This window comes from Oreochromis aureus, linkage group 19, assembly GCF_013358895.1.
Source record: "Oreochromis aureus strain Israel breed Guangdong linkage group 19, ZZ_aureus, whole genome shotgun sequence".
Lineage (NCBI taxonomy): Eukaryota > Metazoa > Chordata > Actinopteri > Cichliformes > Cichlidae > Oreochromis > Oreochromis aureus.
In genome coordinates this window covers 19,621,165-19,638,663 of record NC_052960.1, presented here as the reverse complement: position 1 = coordinate 19,638,663, position 17,499 = coordinate 19,621,165, and the positions used below count along the sequence as shown (strand labels likewise).

General features: G+C 41.0%; 1 long non-coding RNA gene across 1 annotated transcript; it reads right to left on the bottom strand.

The window, feature by feature from the left end:
* Positions 1–411: 411 nt before the first annotated feature.
* LOC120435027 lies at positions 412–1,143 on the bottom strand. Its single transcript, XR_005609476.1, has 2 exons — positions 930–1,143; positions 412–828 (listed from the first exon to the last, which is right to left on the bottom strand). It is a non-coding gene; the product is annotated as an uncharacterized LOC120435027 (long non-coding RNA).
* Between the last annotated feature and the right edge of the window lie 16,356 nt (positions 1,144–17,499).

The window sequence follows — 17,499 nt, the reverse complement described above, 5'->3', positions numbered from 1 at the left end:
AAGATTTGCGCTAAACGTCGCAAATCTCTCACATCTCAAAACACCGCCGTCACTCCTAAAACTTCCCCCTTCCTAAACATCTAAATGCCATGTTTTGATTGGTCGACATGGTACATTTTTCCACCAATAGGAAAGGGTGGGGGGTTTTGTTTTTGTTTTTGCTCACAGGCTTTCGAGTGTTTTCCTTATAAAATCCCGTTTCTTCCCGCAGTAAATATAAACAACGATAGTATTCAGGAAGAAAACCAAACATTGCAGATATTTTTATCATAACTCTGGTTTTACGTGGCCTATCAACACAATTTAAAAACTGGTATAAAGTCCACACTTTTTCCGTCAATTGTTCCGTCTGTCCTGCTCACATCTCCAATGGTTGTACACGTTGTCATTAACGTGGGCAAAAATAAAACAAAGAATTAAAGGCAGATTTTATTAAATGTTCAGATTTTTGTTCAGTTCATGAATTATTTGCAGATTTAAAGATAACATTTGAAACCACAGAAAAATACTATCATAAAGTGAGTACTCAGCTTACACAGTGGTACACCCCGCTCAGCTGCAGAGCCTCACATTAACATTCATTTAACAACCACCGCAAAGGCTGAGAGCAGCCAGCAGGGGGAGCCAGCAGTAATCATTCTCTCTGATAGCTGTAGTTCAACTGACAGGAAACAGGAAGTAGATAGTGATTGGTCAGTGATTTCAATAACAACAGTTTCCTCAACATCCCAAAAGATTCACAGTAAGCTAAAAGAAACACGCTCCAGCTGATCTTCATCAGAAGACCGAGATCTGCTCCTGCTCCTGCCTCTGAGCCGAGTCTGGGGTCTGCACACAAACGTCACATCAGTCAGGCTTTCTCTGGGTTAGCTGGATCAGCTGAGCCCAAACGCGTCGTAGAAACAGGAAACAGGAAGCAGCAAACTTACGAGGAAGAGCAGGGTGTGGTGGATGATGAACTCTCTAGTGAGGGTGATCAAATCCTGGTTCATGGCCTGGAACAGGGACGGGACCAGGACCACAGCCAGGTTATGGGCCGACATCTTGTTCACCTGAGAGAACACCTGAACCCTGAGGGAAAGGGGGAGGAGTCAGTGAGCAGGTGATGTTCTGTGTGCTGGTTTCATTCACTGTGTTTATGATCAGACTAAATAAATCATATTAACAGGTTCTATCAGCGCTCGATTCAAACTCAGGTGACTCCAGCCCTCCTACCTGCACGTCAGTCCAGGTAATGACATTAGAGAGCAAACATGAAGCATTTACCACTGTGACTGTCTGATAAACGGGGGGTGAAGTGTTAGTCTGAGAGATTCTCCTAGTAGGACGTGAGTGTGATCAGGTGACAATGTCAGGTAATCTCAGGTGAGACAGAGGCAAACACGAGCTCTGAAACGACGTCTTACACCCCCTGCTGCCAGACTCAGGAGCTGTGAGTAGCGAGGGTGCGGGGCTGACTGAGAAACTGACTGAGTCGTTGTCCAATGAACTTCCACTTCCTGTTCCTCTGTGACTCCAACGCGTCCAAAATGTTCAAAATGAACTTTTTATTTTATTCAGTTAGACAGGAAACAGTTTAAACTGAGGAGGTGGTCGCCCCCTGCTGGACATTAGAGAGGGTGCAGTGTCAGTGTTGCTGCCTGATTACTGCACTGCTCTGTGTGCTGGACACCTTTCTGTCAGCACCAGCAGCTCATCTGTGGGATTGATCATCTTCCCAGGCACCGCCCCACCACCCTCATCGCGACCCTCTGGCTGGTTCGCCGCTGGTCCACTGCAGAGTGGGAACGCCTCACAGACGCTGTGTTTTCTGTTTCTGACGCCAACATGTTCACCTGCTCCCTGAGAGATCCTGCCCACTGACAGGAGCCGTAAGGGGAGCTGGACTCCCTTAGGGCGGTGTCAGAGAGGCGGATGTTGTCCAAGATAAGGACAGTGCTGGACCTCCCACCCACTCCATGACCTGCTGGGCGGGTCACAGGAGCACGCTCAGTGGAAGACTGAGATTACCCATAATGCACCACTGAACGACACATATCTGTGTGTAACATTAATGTTGTGTTATTTAGTTTAGTCTGTTACTGTTTTAAATAAACTGCTCTGATTCTGTGTGTCTGTGTGTGTGTGTGTGTGTGTGTGTGTAACCTGTGTGTGTGTGTGTGTGTGTGTGTGTGTGTGTGTGTGTGTGTGTGTGTGTGTGTGTGTGTGTGTGGACTTGTTTAAACATCTTTGTGAGGACTAGAAATTGGCATGCTACTATACTTTTGAGGACAAGCAGTCATCTATGGGGACCAAATGCTGGTCCTCACAAATTTGAAGGCATTTTTGAAGCTCAAAAAGTGGTTTAAGGGTTAGGGTTATGTTTAGGATAAGGGTTAGGCATTAATTTCTGATTGATAGGGTTAGGTTAAGGAGTTAGGAAAAGTATTAAGTCAATTCAATGTCTTTGCTAAGATTTGACTGGAGTGACAGTTTGAAAGAGTGGTTTAGAAGCACCTGGACTCTTCAAGATGACCCTTGTAAGAGATACTATGAAGTTCTACAATTATCATATATATATACATATATATATATATATATATATATATATATACATATATATATATATATACATAAACTAAAAGTGCTTCAGAAGTAGGGATGGGAATTGATTCCAATTCCCTTATCGGATTCTCATTGGCTCCACTTTGAGAGACACCACCATCTCTAAGCAGCCTATTAAAGACATTACATTCATGCTTATTAATTACATGCTGTGTGGTCAAATGCATTACATTTTTGCATTACTTTTAAGAAAACACACTTTTCCTAAAAGTAATGCAGTAGTTACTTAACTACACCCAGGAGAACGAAATTTATTATACTTCTTGTTATGTCACTTTCATGTTAATCTGTAAAATGATCTGAAACACACCGTCTCATAATTACCAATTAAAAATATAAACCTCAGGCTACAGCCCCACACACCAACACAAATCCCAATCCTAATGAGGACACACATATCTTTCTCTTAGTATTTAGGTATGAACACAAAGGCAACAACACAAATCAAAGATTAAAAAGTCGCACAAAGAGACTTTAAATGCGATTCTACTGTAGAAAAATGAACAGGTAGAAACGGAGCCTGTAGCTTGACTGCTCATCAGTTGACCAGCGGCTGGCTTCACTGCAAACGACGGCTCACTTTATTTAGCCAAGTTTAACATAACTCTGGGTTAGGGTTGCCAACTGTCCCTTGAAAAACAGAATCGTTCCGTATTTAGAAACAAAAGTATTGAGCTGAAAGGGACGCACTTTGTCAAATGGTTAAAAAAGAGAGCTAAAAAATTCCCCACACTGGGAAGGGTGAACACAATCGGGTCGCCCAGCCCTGGCCATGAGGTGTCCCTTATTTATTTTTCAGGGAGTTGGCAACCCTATCCAACACATAAACTGAAATCAGCTGATCGTAGGGAGAATGCAAGAACTGATAAGAGGGATCAATAGGGAGGCAGACTAACAATTCCAAAGAATTGGACTACTGGGAACCGGTTCTTGATTCCCATCCCTACTCAGAAGGCACCAACACACAGTCAAGAGGTCAGTGACTGTATTTGGATGTGGTGAGGCTTAACAGACCACTGCCTACAGCTGCCTGTGCTGGCATTCACCTTACAGTGGTAACATCCTTTATTATTTATAATTTTTCTGCCTTAATGAAATTTAAACAGATGTATTCTAAATAAACCACCGCTGTACATTTGTCATGAAGGCCAAAATTAGATCGCACCTTCACTCTGAGTCACACCTGGGTCAACCTGTGTTTCACTTCTGTGGTTTAGTGCAGTTCCTCACTCAGAATTTGTGTCTCTGAAAGAATGCTGGCTTCTTTCTATACCATAAGACAAGGATTTTTCTGTTACAGAGCCGTAGGCGCTGCATCCTTTCCTTGTGTTAAACCTTAAACTGCAAGTGCTTCTAGTTACTGCTGTCCTTTTATAGCTACTATGAATCTGAGTCTTTGTAACGATGGTGTTTACACAAGAAGGCTGTGTGTATTCATTTATTTAAATTAAAGTGATGCACACGTAGCCCATAATACAGCAATAACAGTCATTTGCTTTTACACAGATACCAAATGAAACCAGGAGGAGTAATAGCGGAGACGATGACATTGCTGAGCTTTCCTGATCTTTCAGGATGTTAGCCGATGTGACAGCGTGAAAGCCCTTCGTCATTTAGCACATTATTTCTCAGGTTCATTGCGGTACACATCTACAGTAAGCGAGCAGCTGAATGAAATGCTGGAGACAATGTTATCTGAAATTGAACTCAGTTTTCGAGCATGAAAGTTCCTATCGGGTAGAGATGGGACTGACCCTGAGAGATAAATGAGGCTGTGCAATTATGTGTCTTTATCAGGTTCAGACAGCCCTGGTGCTGGTCATTTGGGCTGTGTCCTTGTCATCATTTCATGAATGGCACGTTGGCCAGGAATTGCAGTGCCATCGTGGCTCCATGGCACAGCGACAGGAAAGGTGCCTTTTAGGGTAGTTATTCTTTTTATAGAGCATTAAATCACTGATGCATGCTAGATGGGACAATTTAATGTTGGTGAAGGGGTTACACTTGCTTCCCTCACATCACTAAACCATATCAGAGGAGCTTTTTATGGTATGTTGTGTATATTCATATATATATATCTCATGAAATACATTTAAAGGATACATGTTAAAATGTTGAAGCAAGTGATAAATATCATGCATGTCACTGTTGTACCTGTGCTTTCCAATTGGTCTTTCTAGGATTATGATTTAACCCATTGCTACTGACCTTTTGTGGTCTGTAACATGCTCTCACACACACACACACACAGAGGATCGGTCATCATGTAGCATGCATGTGATGTGAGCTGACAGCGAAACACTTAGTGTTCGTGAAAAATATTCGGGCCAGTGAGCTGCTCACGCTGTCAGCAGGGCAGATGCAGTGGCAACAGGATGCTCCTTCCACAGTGTGTTAGAGCACTGTCCTGGAAAACTAGTAAATGCCACCTGCTCCCGGAAAACAGCAGGTTGTTTGCTGGAAACAAATGACATCATTGAGATGCCAGTGCGGACTGACTGACACAGACATTTATACTCTTTTGCAAAGATTAAATCAATAATAGATGAGGACGGCAGAGGATGTGGAGGAGAACCCAGAGCAAACCCGGCTTTTTCTTTCAGCTGATTTTTGACGTACTCCGCGCTGTTTTTCCTCATAGTGAAGTGTTCACCTCTTGGCTGCTTTGCTAAAAGTTTTGCTTTTAGATTTGCACTTTTAAGTAAAAGTGACAGGCTATTTTTTTCCTGCCACTCATTAACTCTATACATTTGAATGATGAGCTGTGTCAAAAATACACTTGTTCATTTTTGAAACCGTGTAAAGCAGAAAATCATTTGAGGAGCAGCGGGGAAAAAAAACAAAGGCCTATTTATACCGTGGCTCATTTTCCATCAAATGCCACAAACCACATGGGCTTTATCTTCTGCAAAGAAGCACTTCTCAAATTACTAATAGATCTTGAGAAAACAAAACCATTCTGTTGGATAGATAAGCTGTGTAATAACCCCGCTTTATTCCCGAGTATCAGCCAAGTGCGTAGACACCATTGAGATCAACATAAGCATGATTAGGCAATGAGCAGCTAGTCTTTTTCATAACTCGTTTAAGGGCCTCATTCAACTCCAGCTTGTCTTTGAGATAATGTCCTATTTAATTAGAAATTGGAGATATCACATTGTTTTTTAATGAGAGAAGTACTTTTCCAGAGCATATGAGGCATCAGAGAATCATACACAAGAAGGATAATGGCGACATGCGAGGGCTTGAGGGAGTCAAGCGAGATGCATTTTCGCTCAGCTGCTTTTTATTCCCTATTCTCAAAATGCTTTCCTCCAATATACCTTAACATGGAAAGAGGGAGCACTTTGGGTGCAGCTCCATGCAGTGAATGTGTAAAAAAAAAAAGAGCGAAAGAAAAATCCCCCGATTCACTCACCTATTTTAATCTCTTTCTAATATCCTTTTGTCTTACATTTACAGAAGTGTACAAGCGCACACACAAACACACTATAATGCAGTAATTCACCATTGTAAGAACTCCTTTGTGATTTCCTGCTCATCTGCATGGTGGGAATGACATGCAAATGTATTTGTTTGCTTGGGGAGAACATGGTAGGGGAGCGGTGAGGCATGAAAGCTGGTGCTGCACTATCCTCTGCCAGCTCAGTGGCACGCTCGGGGGCTTTGACCTTTTACTGTGTCGGTGTCATGGGGTGAGGGGGTTTCGAAATATATGCTTTTCTTTGACCAGGAGCAACTGAAAGTGCCAAAAATCCACCAACTGTTTTCATTTCTTCTTCTGTGTCCAGTACCTGCTGGAGCCAATGAAACAGGCCCTCGAGGATTTGAAGTTATATTGGAATTTGAAGGTTGCTAAATGCAACTCACACTGCCGATGCATCTCAGTTAACAGGGCCAGTTAATGACTTGTCAGCTGGCAAAGGTTAATGCATGATGTATCAGTGGAGCAAAGGGTAATTTATAATAGATACACCTTCTTAGGGGAAGGCATGCATGGATTCATATTCGATTAGCAGGAAGAGTCAAAGTGGAAATCCTTCCAAGAACCTTAGAAAATAAGTCAGCTTCTACATGTCAAATAGTTCCTTTATAGTGATTGTAATGTTGCAATCAGTCTTTAAACTCCCATTATATGCAACATTTATACCATAAACAGGGACTGGCTTAGATTCCAAATTCTCAGAAAGAAAGTACAAAGCCTGCTGCCTCCGAGTCCTAAAGAGTGCTTTCCTTTTAGAGCTAAACCTAAAGTGGACATTAAGAATTAAAGCTGAGGAGAAAAGTGTTGTAAACCATAGCGCTGTTCTTCACATATGTGCTGAGATATCGATGCTGTCAACTTAATGAAAGGAACCCTGTCAACATGTCTGCTGCTAATAAGAACTGCGCAATCATAACTGCAGTGCCCCACAGGCTGGAAAACGTCAATGACAGCATTGTTACTTGAATAAGAAATATCCCTGTGAGCAGCATGGCTTGAGCCATCAAACTGTGATCACTTGTAGTCGCAGGCAGGGAATAGATAAACCAGAGCTGCAGCCCCTGACAAAGTGCTGACAGACGCCACTGCTTTGCTTCACCACACATCCCTGTGATTTGTCACTGCTGTGTCACTGCTTAATGTGGAAAAGAATTATGATTGACACACATCCTGGACAAAAAGGAACAACAAATAATTCTGGACAATTACTGAAAACGGGTTCATGACAAATAATGAGACCTGACTCGCATTTGCTCATTAAGTTGTCTCTTTCATTGTTTACCATTCATCACAGCAAGAAAATAATACAGAAACCGAAGTATGATGGTCAAGGATTTTTAGCCCTAAAATCACATTTTTTCTATACATCCTTTCTGAGAGTTTCCTTATCTTGATCCCTTCAGAAAAAATCTCAAACTTGGTCCCTTCTTGTAGCTTACCTACGTAGAGACTGAGCGCTGGCATTGTCTCCTCCGGCCACGCGTCCCCCTCGGTAAAGTCCTTCTCCGGAGGGCTGACACCGCTGGCTCTGTTAAGATTAGATTTGAATTTATGAAGATTGCCTTACCTGGTGCACTGCCGTAATCTATGCTGGAGTAGTAATTCACGTTTAGACTCTCATTTCCAATGCAGTCAAGAAGACCCATATTTCACAGTGACAGTGTAATCACAGGTCCACATTAAAAAGTCATTATTGTTTAAAATCGTCGGCCTGACTGAGAAAACACTGACTTTACTATTGTTGTTCTTCCCATTCACTTGGATGTTTACCCAAGAACAGAGGGCGCTGTGATTTAAATGTGCGCTTACTGCCTTATTGATCACATGAGGTCTTGAACACACACCACTGGATAAAATCATTGTCTGTTGGCTCCACTTGAGCTTTTTTTTTTCCTGATTAGCAGGTAATCTCAGTAACAAGCTTTGATCCCTGTAGATTAGCAAAGGGATAAGTACAAACATGTTTGTTCTGATAGCTCAAATGTGCTATAATCCGTCTCTGCTTTATTGCCAAGTGGTCTTAGATGTGAAGTTTTTGTGTGTTTTTGTCTGTTTAGCTGTAATAATACCCAGCTTTGCTTAATGCTTGAGGTTATGTTATGTGGCTTATAAAGTAATGGATCCAATTACTTCTTTTACATCCCAGACACCAAAACTGCCAGCTTATTAAAACAGGCTTTTAATTATTTTTCATCACGTTGAGACTCTGTCTTGTTTTCCAGTTAGTAACTCTCACCAGATTTCGCCTGTAACTCCTGCCTCTCGTTGCATGAGATTTCAAGGTGCTAAGCTTTTCATCTTGATTTCATTGCGTGACAGAGGGAGGAGGGAGTCATTTCTTCACTATAAGCTGCATAAGTCCTCGGGCATAGTGTTTTACAGTTGACAGATCAACACATGAGACTGGCTTTGATCCTGATGCTGGAGGTCCTAGTCGCTGACTCTCTTTCAGTAACAGGTAAAATCAAAGAACAAAGAAACGTTAGACTCGCTTTATTTGATCACGACATTATCGTTCGTCTTTTGAAATCACTCTTGGGGATGATAACTTATAGAAATTCAGTTGTTGTTAGAAATATTAATGGTAGTCAAGCAAATCTGATTAAATTAGTGCTTGCAGTGTTGTTGTTGTTGTTGTTGTTAAACCTCTTTCTGACCTTATCAGGATACATTCACTGGTCCACCATTATTGACCTCCTTCTCCTTTCAAGCTTTAATCAGCATGACTTCAGTGAGGATCAATAACTTCTTTTCATTTTTCACACTTTTCACATTTTTTTTAACAAATCAATATATGCCTGATGGGTTGCTCTGCAGTCACCCCTCCATCCTCACACCAAGGATGACTAACATCGTCTTCATTTGGCTTTTCCTGTTCGTGTCAAAAATGCAAAGTGAAGTCGTTTCTTCTCTTTTCCCCTCTTCAAGAAATGTATTTAATACAAACCAAGGAGATTAAGAGTTCAGATGCAGTGTTAAAACTGAAATTACTTTGTACTTAGGTACAAGAGCGTTTGCTTCCTCCTTGATCCATTTAAATCCATTTAAAAAAACATGACCCAAGTGCTACGCATGTGTTATTTCAACAATAGAGGGGCAATGTGGTTTCTATGAAATGCATATCCAACCCCAAATCAATAGGGATTACAGAGCCTTTGTTAGTGCTGAAGCTTTGTTTTCCTTCAGATTTATGATCGTTGTGGGGAGCTGGCAGGAGCCTGTGTGATTACTGCTTACACACTGATTTATACCTCACTTTTAATTATCTGAGGGGGTCTGCAGCTTGTGTGCCAATACATCCTTTCTTTTGGGACCCGGAGGAGGAAAAGGAGCCCTCTCTGGTTTCTGCCCCCCCCGCTTGTTCCCTCTTTCCGTCTCTGGTACGAAACTTAACCAGAGATGCGCTGCACCTCTGGCAGCGTCCCACTCCTCCCCAGAGTCAGGCAGACTGATGTCTCTGACATTCATACACAGTGTGGGATCTGAAAAGAGGCTTAAAGGAAATATGAAGCTGCTGTCCACTGGACATGTAACTTTGAATAACACTCCCCAAAGGCCTATAAATTTTATGTTGTGAGAGTCACACAAACCACTTCTGTGAGTGCATCTTCTCTGTAAAAATACAGTAGCCAGGTTTTATTCCAACAACAAGCTATTGATAAGGATACTAAGGGCTTTGTTTATACATGATTTAAGAAATCTATTAGAGCTTAAAACCAGAAGTTTATTGAATAAGAACACAATTAGTGACTGTTTTAGTCGTAATAGATGTGTTCATGGTCTAATCCTCCATGCAATATGTTATTTATGATGCTGGTGAGACACAAGTGTCATTACATTTTTGGTTAGAAGATGTACATTATCATACTAGAAAAAGAGAATCAAGAGACTTGGTCAACCATCTGTTTTGAATGTCTGGGTTAAAACCAAGTAAAAAAATAAGTTTGCAAATTACCAAATACTGTGTTATATATTATTAGAGTAAATTAAAATGAAATCTGTGATTTAACCAGAGGTGGCAAAAGTACAGACTTTCTCTAAATAAGTAGAAGTACAGATACTTGTGTTAAAAATAATCCAGTAAAGGTTGAAGTACTGAAGGAACCTTTTTACTCAAGTAAAAGTGAAAGTACAGGCTCTGAAATGTACTCAAAGTAAGAAAGTAAAAAGTAGCTCTTTGAAGGTCGGTTCTACTCTCCATTTCTGTACAAAGGTAACTGAACATTGTGCTATATTCATATAATAAAAAATATTAGTACATGAGAGCACAAATATTGTTTGACTTTAAATTTTAATTCTAGTGAATGTACTTAGTTTGAATCTGTTATAGTGGATTTAAGCAGTCAAACTATTTTCTGTTGTCTTCATTGTAGAGGGTGACTTTGCCGACACACCTAAATAGTAAAATGAGCACAGTCAGGGGTTAAAATGGGATTCAGTAAGTAGGGGAACCCTAAGATTTGTTTAGTGGCTCAGCGTGGGGAACACACTAACAGCTACACTAGATTTTCTTTATGTAAATGCTGTGATCAGCTGACATGCTGCTCTTTGTGGATTTACACAACTGAATTCAACAAGATGTACGCAGTTTCACAAACTGCACTGACACTATACTGTTTATACTGTCTTTATACTAGACAGTACGAAGTGAGTTAATCTAAAAATCAGCAGCTTAACTGCAGTTTCATCACTGCTACACTTGATATAACCTTTTGCAAATTAACCTGTTTATCCTGAGCAAACCTACCCAGTATTTGGTAGTACCCATTATAGCTTAGTTTGTTTTGCAGGATGTTTCACAATATAATAGCACATAATTTATCAAAATACATCATATACAAAAGCCCGTCCTGTCTTTTCTTACATCTTTCTTAGCTCTCTTTCTTTTCTCTCCCTGTGAAATACAGCAGCTCGGCCTTTAGCTAGCAACACACTGAGCGACAAACTGCACATGAACAGTTTGTGTGTTTGCTGATGTTTGTTGAGTTGATAGAAACGTTGAATTTGAAATTACCTGCCACTTAAAAAGCTGTCACTCCTTTCATCCTTTGTCCTCTTCCACAACCTCCACCGACTGTAACTCCCGAGTATAAAAGATGATACTGTTGACCCAAACAGTAGAGAGTACAGATATTTGTGTTAAACTGTAGGAAGTAAAAGTTAAAAAGAATTGTCAGAAAAAACAAATGCTCAAGTAAAGTACAGATACCTGAAAATGCAACTTAAGTACAGTAACGAAGTAACGAAGTTAACTTATTAAAAGAATATGCAACCTCTTAAGAATAGTAAATAATGCTTCAGCAATCCACAGCTGAATAACACGCAGTGCCCACAACATCCTTAAAATCGGTTAATGATGTTAAACATATCTTGTGATAATCAAACCTGACCAGCTTCAGTGCAGTTCACAGAGTAACATGAATTTAAGGAGGGCTGATTTCAAGCAGGACTGCTTTGTCTTTGTTAATTATTTTTAATGTCCATCATTAGGAAGTCCCTTGAGGGATGAATCCCGTCGTCTCTGTTTGAACTTAATATCAGCAGCCAGGCTGACTGGTCATTAATCCCTCTGTTGTCTCAAAGACGTGCTGAGACCAGCGACAGTCACGGGGCATTAATGAGCTCGAGTTGAAGATTTTATGCACATAAAAATAACACTAATAATAATAATAAACTGGTGCTCGTTCTGTTATTGATTAATTTTCTCAACTTAGGGTCACGGGGAGGCTGGAGCCAATCCTAGCTGTCACAGGACGCAGGTTGGCGACTTAAAACAGCGTTAACACAGGTCAATATTCACACCCATGCCATAGTGTCACATGGTGGGTTTTATCTCATTTAACTGCAGTTTCAGTCACAAAGGAAATCAAGGATCTGAAGTTGAAGAGCAAAGCTAAAACTGATATTGAACCAAGAACATTTTGTCCAATTAAGAAAATATGATATAAAAAATCCATGAAATCCCATCATGGCCATTACTTTTAAGAAAAGGTGAAAATGTTCAGGCAAAGGATGATTAAAGAAAAATGCTTTCATAGTTTTTGCTGTCTTTAAGTCACTTTTCAATCCCGGCTGCTCCTACCTGAGCCCTGGGCATATGCAGATGACAGGGAGTCGTGGATCTTGCGTCGTCATGCGCATCTTTCTCATTTCCTTGCATGATCTCTTCATCCCATTTCTTTTCTTTTCTCCTGGTTCCTCGCCTCAGACCACTTCAATCCTGTTTAAAATTTCATAGCTGAAAATCAATGATGGGTATATCTCCTGATTAGATCTGTGTTCAAGGCTGTGTTCTGTGTGGGCAGGTGAGTCATTCGGGGGTCTCCTCCATATGGGGGGGTCTGTGATGAGATTTTTAAACAGGTGGCGCCCTGATTAGAGGAAAAGAACGTTATACCTCAGCAGAAATCTTTTGCACGTTCTGACCTTGAAAAGTTGGTTCAGATCACATATCTTGGTGTCACTGTTCCTTGATGTCCACTCCTGTAGGTGTGTGTAAGAGGTTTGTGGTGAAGGTGTTGGGCAAAGGGGAATAGATGATGTCACATTGATGGATTATTCCTCTCATTGCTAGCTCCAGCGATTAGGTCAGCAGCCCAAGAGACAGCAACACGTCTTTTGTGAAATGCTGATGCTAGACTTACTTACTGATTATAAGTCACTGCATCACTGCCAAGCAGATCTGTACACTGTCACTGAGCTGCAGTGAATAATAGAATGACTCCACTCAGAGCAGGGGGGCAGAGGACCTCAGAGACCCAGGGTGTTCAAAGCCCCTATCCTCTCAGCACATGCCCGGCTCCTTTTTGTTTCCCTTTGTGAATGAGGAAGTGCGAGTGGCAACAAAGATGCACAAACCGCTCACACAGTGTCATCCCTTTTCACAATAATGCTATTCCCCTCTTCCCAGCAGCCCGCTTTCATTTGTTCAGTAGTGAATTCTCTGGCTGTTAAACTGAGGGATTGACTGCGGTGCTTGTCAGGCTTTTATCTTTTGCCCTGATTCATTTTCATTCCCACTATGAAAGGGAGTACAGAGCAGCATCCAGTGCCATTATTTAGTCTGAGACAAGACGATCTTGCTTCACAACCCCAACACGTATCATCTCATGTGAGTCATACCATTGTTTATCAAAGATGTTGCAACATTACTGTACTAAGAGAGATGATTGCACTAGAATTTTATGGAGTATTACAGTGAGAGCGATGGAGCTGGTGACCACAGAGTAATGACATCCATCTACCCCCAGCCGCTGGATTTAACAATACATAAATGTGATTACAGTAGGAAAATGGTTTATTCTTGTCGTATTACTGTAGGAGAATTGCACTATATTTTTCCTGTAATAACGTTTCTCCTACAAAAACAATTTTCTATAAAAAGACCATTTCATAAGTTAAGGGAGGGTTTTTCTTTGATGATGGTCATTTCCTGTTTCTGCTGTTTCCAGCAAGTTTTTATTGAAAGACCCAGTAGGATTTCCTGAAATGGCCACTTGACTTCTTAAATTTTTGTCATCAGCAAAATCTGTAGTTCCTTAACTGTACATCCTAGAAATGGTTTGCTTCCAGTGGGACATTTCTAAGCTGCAAAGTCGACCCCAGTATGAATGTGACATTTCTGTTCCGGTAGCATTCTCATGAAATGAACTATGACTCATCCAGGAGGTCATAAAATAACCCAGAACAGCGTCTGAGGAACTGCAGGCTTCACTTGGGTCACAGTCAAGGTCAAAGTTCATGATTCAACAATAATAAAGAGACTGGGCAAAAATGGCATCCATAGGAGAGTCGAACCACTGATGACCCAAAATAACACAAAGGCTCATCTTGTATTTACCAAAAAAACATCTTGATGATCCCCAAGATTTTTAGGAATATATTCTGTGGACTGATGAGACAAAAGCTGAACTTTTTGCAAGGTTCAAATCCTGTTACATCTGGTGTAAAAGTAACTCCGGGTTTCATAAAAAGAACATCATAACAACAGCCAAACACAGAGGTAGTGTGATGGTCTGGGCCATAATTGATGGAACCATGAATTCTGCTCTCAACCAGAAAATCCTGAAGGAATATGTCCAGCCATCAGTTCATCCTCTAATGCTCAAGAACACTCAGATTATGCAGCAAGATTTTGATCTGAAAAAACACATTAGCAAATCCACCTCTGAATGGCTCAAAACAAATTAAATTTAAGGTTGAGTTGGCCTAATCGAAGCCCAATGGAGATGTTTTTGGCAGACCAAAAACTAAAATCCTCCACTGTGGCTGAATTAAAACAATTCAGCAAAGAAAAGTGAGCCAAAATTCCTCCACAGTGATGTGAAATAGTTTTTCACAACACTCCAACTTTTCTGAACAGAAAATAAAAGGATGCAGCGGAGAGGAACTGCGACTGTAGTAAAAGCCTCGTTCATGTGTAGCACTGGGGCTGCGGCATCATAAAGATAAGAGACAGGTGTTTTCTTTGCTCTCCAGCCATGTGCCACAGTGTTGCCTTTTGTCTACACACACACAGACACACATAGACGTCTTTGGATGGATGCATTTTATAGCTTACATCGCAGAGAAATACACTTCTATTTCGCCTGATTGCTGTTGCCTGCTGGGCAGTTATCATGCTATTGTCACTGTTACATTGGTGGAACTAATGGATCTGATAGAAGCGTGTTTGCCAAGCCCTAGACAATGCAGTTATGCATAGGTTTATGTGGCTTTGGTGCAGAGCTACACATGTTCAATTTTCTAAATAAGTTATGACAAATTGTATAGCTGGGTTTTTTTTCATAGAGCTGGGAAAAAGAAACAAGTTCATCATATATGTCCTTCATCGTGACACTGGTTCTATTTTATAATAAATATTGTATAAATTGACAAATCTCTGCAGTCACATATGAAGGAAAGACACTGAGGATTTAATAAAGACTGCCACCCTCCGTGTTTAAAAGAAGGCACGTCTGCCCTCTTCAGGCCTGGAAAATAATTTGGAAATTAAAAAAATAACTGGGTAATGTAGATGATCCGATTCAACACTGTGCTCCCTGCAAATATCACAAAATCCAATTAACCCAACAGGTGTGGCAGGTGCAGCACTGGGTGTATCACAGCAGGTGTAGCTTTTTACCCCCTTGTCTTATTTTTTCCTTCCTTGGAAGCCCTGAAGGAGAATATCTAACTGAACTCACCAGGTAACTTATTTGCAATTAGATTTGTTTTATTTGCCCCATTTCTCCCAACCAGCATCTGTGGCTGCTGCTGGAGCCAATTACTACCACAGTAAAAAAAAAAAAAAAAAAAGTGCAAAGTAGAAATCTGGTTGTGTCGGGGTGTGAGTGTGTGAAGGAGAGGGAGACAGTGCATTTACAATTTGTGACAATTCCCATCCAGAGGCCAAGATTCTCTGGGGGACTCCCAGGAAATTACACCTTGCTCTCATATCATTCCATCTTTCCTGAGTCTGTTGAGCCACCCACTTCCTCACCACTTCCCCCCCACCACCGCTGCACCTGACACAGTTACTCCGCTGCTATATGCCGGCAAAATGTTACGGCGGCCCAGTTTTTGAAAAGCCATTTCATTTTTCACTCTTGTCTGGGTCTTGCTGTAATGGGCTCCTCTCATTCCACATGGTTTCATCAGTAATACACATTCAGAGCAATACTTGCTGGCCTTCTGCGACCTCGGACAGTGGATGCAATTATGACAGGCCTAATGCCCTACCAAACTGCACTTCCAGTCTGCTTTTAGCAGAGCCCTGTGCTGTGCTGCATGTGCACTGTTGAGTTAACCAGCACGTGCAAGATTGAATTTAAAAATGACATCATTGTTTATCCAAATGAAAATTGAACATATGAATCCTTGCCAAATCTGAAATACATTCTTCATGATTTCCTACGGGCACGATTAGCAATAGTGAAAATGTTGCATTCTATTATTGACACACTTCAAAAAAGAATATGGGATGGATTTTGCACGTCTTCAATCTTTAGTGCACAATCAGGACAGAGATGTTTGTGTACGATACAGTTTCAAGAGGATGGATGCCAGGATCAGAAATGGGATCGTACAAGATATTGTTCTCTACAGAGGGTTAAGCATAGGTTGTGCTGAGCTTTCCCTTCTTTTTTCTAGTGCCAATGGGGACTAAAGCAAGAGGCATGTTAAAGCCTAAAGCCCAGCAGGTGACCTGAAAGACAGATGTTTGGCTTTAGTGAACCGATTGTTACCTCAGAGATGTTTCACTCTGTGATTCACGAGCATCCCCAGACACTAAATAGATCAAGTGAGAGAGACACCATGTTTTCCCAAGCCTGGTAATCCTTTGTAAAAAGGTGGAAAAGTGCTCCATCCTTCTCTGCATTACCGTATGACTTTTAGAAGCTCCCAACATTCGTTTTCTCCACTTGAGAGTGCATCATACATTGTGCCTTTTTTTCTAAAATTCCAGTCATAGTGTCGATGCCTAAACACACACACACACATATATATATGTACACTGTGGGATGGACATGGGCAGCAACAACACTCAACAAGGATGTGGCATTTAAACCCAAAGTGTCCCACCAGAAGCCTGAACTGTTGATAGAAGGCAGGATTAATAATATGATGTTTTCTACAACAAATTCTGACCCTACCATCTGAATGTTACAGCAGAAATTGAGTCTTATCAGACTGGGCATGTTTTTCAATCTTCCCTTGTTCACAAGTATGAAGTTAGCCTCAGCTTTGTGTTCTTAGCTGACAGGAGTGCCACCTGGTGTGGTTTCCTGCTCCTTTAGCCCATTTGCTTCAAGGTTCGACATATTGTGTATTCAGAGATTCTTTTCTGCATACCTTGGTTGCAATGAGCGGTTATGTGAGTTTATGTTGTCTTCTTATCAGCTTGAAGCTGTCTGGTTATTCTCTACTAACACCAACAAGGCAGAAAACCATTCCCCTTAAGATGGTTGTGTGGGAAAATTCCAGTAGATCAGTATTTTTTAAAATGCATAAACCAGCCTATCTTCAAAGTCAATTATATCACCTTTTCTTCCCCATTCTGATGCTCAATTTGAATGTCAGCTGCTTGTCTTGACTGTATCTACATCCCTAAATGCATTAAGTTGCTTTAATGTGATTGGCTGATTAGAATATTGCATTAATGAGCAGTTGAACAGGTATACCTAACAAAGTGACCAGTTCGTGTATGTTTTCTGCTTTACTAGTGGCTTTCCCATCAGCTTTGTTTGTACTTTGTATTCAGATCTAATTAGCGACATGCTAAACAGTTGCTAATTATCAGCCTGTTAACATTGTCTCTGGGAGTATGTCAGAACGAACTCAAATCATCAGCATGCCCAAATAGCCTGCAGCTTGTGAAAGCTTAGCTGTGATTCTTTGCTTTTTCTTTTCCAGGAAAACCAAATACATCA